We start from the raw sequence: 6000 nt of genomic DNA, 5'->3' as shown, positions 1-6000 counted from the left end.
TATTTAAGAGATGCTTTAAAGTAGAAGTGGCAATATTTGGTAACAGGATAGTATATTTGGAGAGAGTAAGGATAAGAGTGACTAAGAGGATGATGGTGAAGAATTGCTTTGGCTAGGGCCTTGCAAGGATCAGTAGGTATATATTTATCAGTGAAGAAGTCACAAGGCTCTCTGACTCAGAAGGTTAAGAAAAGGCATAAATTTTAATTCACAAATTACTGTAAAGTATTGCAAATTAATTCACAAAAGTTCTTTAGGGAGGCTGCAAGGTGAAAAGAGTGAGTTTTTAAGAAGATAGTAAAGTTTGAGCAAAGAAGAAAATAACCACAAGCTGGGCTGGTGAGAACATCAAAGACAGTTAAGAAGGGGAAAAGTGAGAGAGGGAATAGTGACAAGATGGATGGCTGGGTTAAGATTAACATGGATCCATCATGGAAGAGGGCAAGCGCACTTTTAGAGGGAGCCTACTCCTGTACTAGGAAGAGTCAGGGAGAGGTGACCTACTAGAGTCAGGCAAAGCCACATTGAAAACCTATGTGCCAGACAGGTAGAGGAAGGATAAGGGGTAAGGGGTTTAATTTGCTTCCTATTGTCTTAGGGAATTTATATTTCAGAAGAGGGTTAGACTGAACAATGGGGAGTAAGTCAGAGGCCTACAGAAAATGCCAGGCAAGCACAGATAGTTCCTTAATATTACAGGAAAGACCAGATATATGTTTCCCTAATATTTCTTTTTAATCAGTGGTGGCTTTGTTAATAAAAAGGATGTTGGGAAGAGAGGGTTTGAGGGGGAAATGAGTTCTGTTTTGGTCTGCTGAGTGGTAGGGGAAAGATGAGGCCCAAAGAAGTTAAATGACTTTGTCTGGGGGTCATAGAGTTTGTCATTCACAGAGCCTGGTTTAAAATCTAGTCTTCCTAACATGTAATCCAGGATTTACCCTACCAAAATTATAGATTACTTAAATTAGATTACATATATATATATATATATATATATATAGATAGATAGATAGATATATAGATAGATATATATATATAGATACAGATATATATATATGTATATATAATATATATATACATATATGGATAGATATATATATATATAGATATTAAATAGATTACTTAGAATAGTTCTATTTCCTAAAATGTTGATTTGGTTTTAGAAATTAACTCTAGTGATTTTTCTCATTTCAATGTCCAATCACCATAGAATATAATAAATGAAACACAAGGAATCATTACTATGGAGAAGTTACATTGTCTACTGGTTTTCATTAAGATACCAAAGGCCCTTGGGGCGGCTAGGTGGCCCACGGGCCCTGGAGTCAGGAGTACCTGGGTTCAAATCTGGTCTCAGACACCTAATAAATTACCTAGCTGTGTGGTCTTGGGCAAGCCACTTAATCCCATTTGCCTTGCAAAAAAACTAAAAAAAAAAAGATACCAAAGGCCCTATCAAGGTGTATGAAAGCCTTGGTTAAGGCAATGGTGGTAGGGAAGGAGAGGAAGGAACAGTTGTCTTTGTATGCATGTTATTTATGTATTCTTAATGAGATTATTTTAAAACATTTTATTATTTTTTTAGGATTACCCTATCTGGCCTAATATATTCACACAGTTCTCATTCACTAGTTTGCTATAAAAAGAAATAGTTACATAAGAATAAAAAAATAGAGAAAGCAAGGGTCAACATAAATATATGTTAAACTACAGTGTGTTGAGCACTGACTTAACTTTCAGAAAAGATTGTCCAGATTAAGCCTCAAAACATGAAAATCTATTCTACTGATTCTTCTTTCTCCTCTTATCCCTCCCAATCAACTGATTAGAAATTGTACAAAATTCTAGCAAAAATATAACTTCTAGGTTCAGCATAGTTTACATCCTTTAGATACATTCTAAAGGTAGTCTCAATAAAAAGATAATGTGTTAGTTTGCTTGGTAAATCTATAAATTCCATAATGGGAGCTTCTCTTGTTTTTTAAAAGATTAAGAATTCTTCAGGATACTCTTTAGTTATTCCCAGTGACATGATTAGATATAATAGAACTCACTTTAGTTACAACAGGAGCTTGAACATCTGAATATCAAAGGACTTAAGTATTGTATAATAAAGCATAATAAAATAAGTATAATAAAATAATAAAGTAAATAAAATAAGTATAATAAAATTTATAAATTAGATTCTGTGATGCCTGGACTTTAAGTAGCATTTATAGCAACATAGATTTAGAGCTGGAAGATCTTTCAGATATCTAGTTTAACTTCTTCATTTTTACAGATGACTAGAGAGAGAGAACCAAGATTTGCTCATGAGGTAATATGGTAAAGTCAAAATTCCAACCCAGGATCAGCTTAATTCAGATGCTTTGTCTACTATATCGTTCTGCACTGTTTTATGCATTTTGGGGAATTATGAAAGATATAGTGTATAAATCCTATCCTCGAGGAGGTGATACGATAGTCTTGTTCAGAAATGAAACCACACCAAGGGACTTGAGAATACTTTCAAACATACTGTCAAAGGAAAATAAAGAGAGGCAGCCTGAAAAGAACATCTGGAATCAGGAAACCAGCTATCTCAAGGCTATGTTATGTACCAACAGCTTGCTTGACCTTTGGCAAATCATTTGATCTTTTAATATTATTATTATATATAATATATACTTAATATACATATATACATAGATGTATACTTAATATTCACACTAACAAATACGGCGTGGCATTGGCTAACCGCAAGAACAGCTTCAGCCTCTAATATTCTAATGATCCTATATTTCTAGATCCCAGGTTTCTAGATCTTTGGTTCCTTCCTGTTCACTTTTATGGTTCTAAGGTGGTAGAAACTGAACTTTGTGCAAGGCAGTCTCTTAAAAAAATCAAACAAACTAGGGATCAGCTGGGTGCCTCAGTAATTAGTCAGGAGGACCAGAATTCAAATTTGACCTCGGATTATTAATAATTAACTAGTTGAGTGATCTTGGGCAAGTTACTTGCAAAAAACAAACAAGAAGATAAAAGTCTTGGATAAAGGCTTTCCCAGCAGAAGCCCATTTCCCGGGGCGCTGAAGCTCAGGGGGCATGCAGAGTGTTCAGTTGAGGGGTTTTCTTGCAGGGATTCGGGGGTGGTTTGCCATTTCCTTCTCCCCATTTACACTTAAGAAGCGACACAATTCGGGGTTGCCAGGCCCGGGGTCACACTTCACGCTGCCCCGGCAGTAAACAGCAGGTGGATTGCTTATTTGATTGACTGAAGGGGCGCAGGACGCGGCCTCACATGGTCCAGCTCTCTTCCGCCTCCATGAAGGGAGGGGGTAGGGCTCCAACACCTCGGCGGACGGGAGCGTGAGCGCCGCGGCCGTCCTCCTGCCTGGGGAACAGACGCCTCCGCCGCCGCCTCCGCCTCCGCGGCCACGTCGGCCTCGGCGCGGCCCCGCGAGCGTGTGCGTGCGCACGTCCGCCTCCCGCCCGCCCACGGCGAGCAGTCCCCGGAACCCCGGCGGGGCGGCTCCGCAGGGACCGGAAGTGCGCTGCTGGGACTCATAAGCCTCGGCTTCCAAGTCTTAGCGCGCGCCCGCCCGCCCGCCGGAAGCCGCTCTTCTCCGAGTCTCCGCGGCTGCGCAGGCGCTCGAGGGAGAAGGGGGCGGAGCTCAGGGGAGCCCGGCGGGTGGGAGTGGCGGCTGGTAGTGGCGATGGTGGGTGGGGGGGGGCCGGCTGGGGAAGATGGCGGAAGCTGAGGTGAGTTATTGGGGGCGGGGAGGGGTGGGGGATGCCCTGGCGGCGGCGGCGGCGCGGGGCGCGGAAGGGCCCGGCTTGAGGAGAGGGCCGCCCCTTGCCGCGGGACCCCCTAGCGACGCGTCAGCTCGTGGGAGGCCCCGGCGCAGAGCCCCGCGCCGCGGGGTCCGGCTCGCAGGGGCCTGGAGAGGAGCGGGGAGGCGGGACGGGGGGCTGCGAGCCCCGGAGGCTGGCTTGGGCCCGTGGGGGCTGGGGCGGGCAGCGGAGCTTGATGCGCCGGGCCAGCCTGTGCCCGGGATGGGCAGTGCGGGGACCGAAGGCTCCAGAAGCGCGCGGAAGCAGGGGCCACCCGCCTGGGTGCCAGGGAAGGGCATGGGCAGCCCGGCGGGCGCAGAGGCCCAGGGGCATCGGCTTTGGGTCCTGAGCAGTGTTGGTGCCTGGGCGCGGGGGCAAGCCGTGGAGAACGACGGACTTCGGGGGATACTATGTTGTTTGCCACTGTTGGAGCGTGGGAACCTAGTGCTGGAAATAGTAGTTTTTCCTAAAAAAAAAGCTTTAGGAAGCCGTGAAACAATCGAAGCGGTTACTTATTTTCTAAAGAAATGTTTCTGAGGTGTACCCTGCCAGAAAGGGGAGGGGGTAGGGGAGGGCTTCCCCTGTGCATTCTTGCAGATTCCAGAGCTACTGAAATTTGGGGAAAGGATGAGTTCAGAATTGTAAACGAAAATGTTCTCTCTCTCTCTCTTCTTTTTTAATTGAGAGAACTAGGTCACGGAGTAATTAGAGTATTATTTCAGTCTTCGGTTTGAGTGATAAACCATTGGGCAAAAAAAGAGTTGAGAGGAGACTGATAGGGATCAAAGAAGGGCAAAATCAGATATTAATTCATTTGCTTTCCCTTCACTTTTACTCCTCCCGTTCTTTTCATTTTTTCCAGCAGCATTTCCTGTCAGAGTTGTTTATAGAGTATATCTAGAGTAAAGTGTCTGGATCATGACTCATGTCTGAAAGGAGGGAGATTTCCAGAATAAGATAGCTGTAGCTTTTGTAGATATCTTCATCGAACATAAAGGGTGCAATGTTGTCTTTTGAAAAGATACTTACATGTTAATGTTGTTGTTCTCTTTGAATTTTCTGTTTCTCTCTTCTCTCCTTTCTTAAAAGTTGATGACATTTGGCATTGAAAAACAATAATGGAATGAGAAAGTCTTACTGGTTTCTGACTATGTATATTTGCATCTGAGAGACAGTAGATTTTAATGTGAGTGGACAACAGTAAGCTATTTTTCCAGTTTTATGTTTCATATCTTTTTCCTTATTGTGTTTAGTTTAAGTTTTTAATCCCGCTTAGGTACCTTCTGAATTGAATTTGTTTTAATTTAGGAAGAGTTAACCTGCTTGGTTCATCAGACTTGCTGAATTAGTTTAATGGTAATGTTAGTACTATTTTCGTAATAAATACAGTCCTAATTAAGAAAGCATTGCTGTGATTAACCATATGAAAGAGAAGTGAGGTAGTAATTTGACTTCATTAATTTTTAGCTTCTCTGTCAGAAAACCCTGAATACAGGTCTTTTTAGTAAATACACATAGTATAGGGTCTTCAGTAATCATTTGAACATAGAGCATAGGGAAGTTTGATCTCTTTGTTATAGTCATCCCCTTTAAGTGATTTACTAATCAAGTCCAGAAGATAGTATGGAACAATGGAAAGAATCCTGAATCTGGAGTCAGGCTCAGGGTTCAAATTCTACCTGTGATCCTTATATTTACCTGGGTAATCTTGGGAATGTCATTTCATTTCTCCCCCACTTGTAGGGAAAAAGCTCTAGATGTACAATCCTATAGATTGCAAAATTAATTACAATTTATAGTGACTTCTTTGGAAGTAGAACTCAGAACCTAGGACATGAACAGTTACTACCTGTGTGACCTTTGCAGGTTGCTTAACTCCAAATCTTACTTTCCTCATATAAAATCAGGGGGGTTAGATGAAATGGTCACTTGACCCTTCAAGCTTTATTTCTGTGATTCTATGAACCACAATTTGTTATTCCATATATATTACCTATTTGTATATGAAATCTTACTCTTAATCCACAATCAGTAACTAGAAATGCACTTTGTATTTTCTCTTCATCCTTTCTCTCTTCTTCCTTCCTTTCTCTCTTCTCCTTCCTTCCTTCCTTCCTTTGTAATCTTTTTTCTTTTTCATTTTCATTTCTTTCTTAATACTGTTGGTGGATTAGCATTTGATCCACC

General features: G+C 42.1%; 1 protein-coding gene across 3 annotated transcripts in view; it reads left to right on the top strand.

Annotated features, from left to right (window-relative positions):
* The first annotated feature begins 3689 nt into the window (after positions 1-3689).
* The window catches only part of INSIG2 (insulin induced gene 2), a 151296-nt gene continuing 148985 nt past the window's right edge, over positions 3690-6000 (top strand). For all 3 annotated transcript variants that reach the window (XM_074215011.1, XM_074215009.1, XM_074215010.1), the window contains exon 1: positions 3690-3741. The gene's annotated coding sequence lies outside the window, so the exon portion shown is untranslated. The remainder of the gene's footprint in view (positions 3742-6000) is intronic.

Source organism: Macrotis lagotis, chromosome 1 (assembly GCF_037893015.1).
Source record: "Macrotis lagotis isolate mMagLag1 chromosome 1, bilby.v1.9.chrom.fasta, whole genome shotgun sequence".
Classification (NCBI taxonomy): Eukaryota; Metazoa; Chordata; class Mammalia; order Peramelemorphia; family Peramelidae; genus Macrotis; species Macrotis lagotis.
The sequence above is the reverse complement of the archived record's forward strand: the minus strand, read 5'-3'. Positions and strand labels throughout refer to the sequence as shown.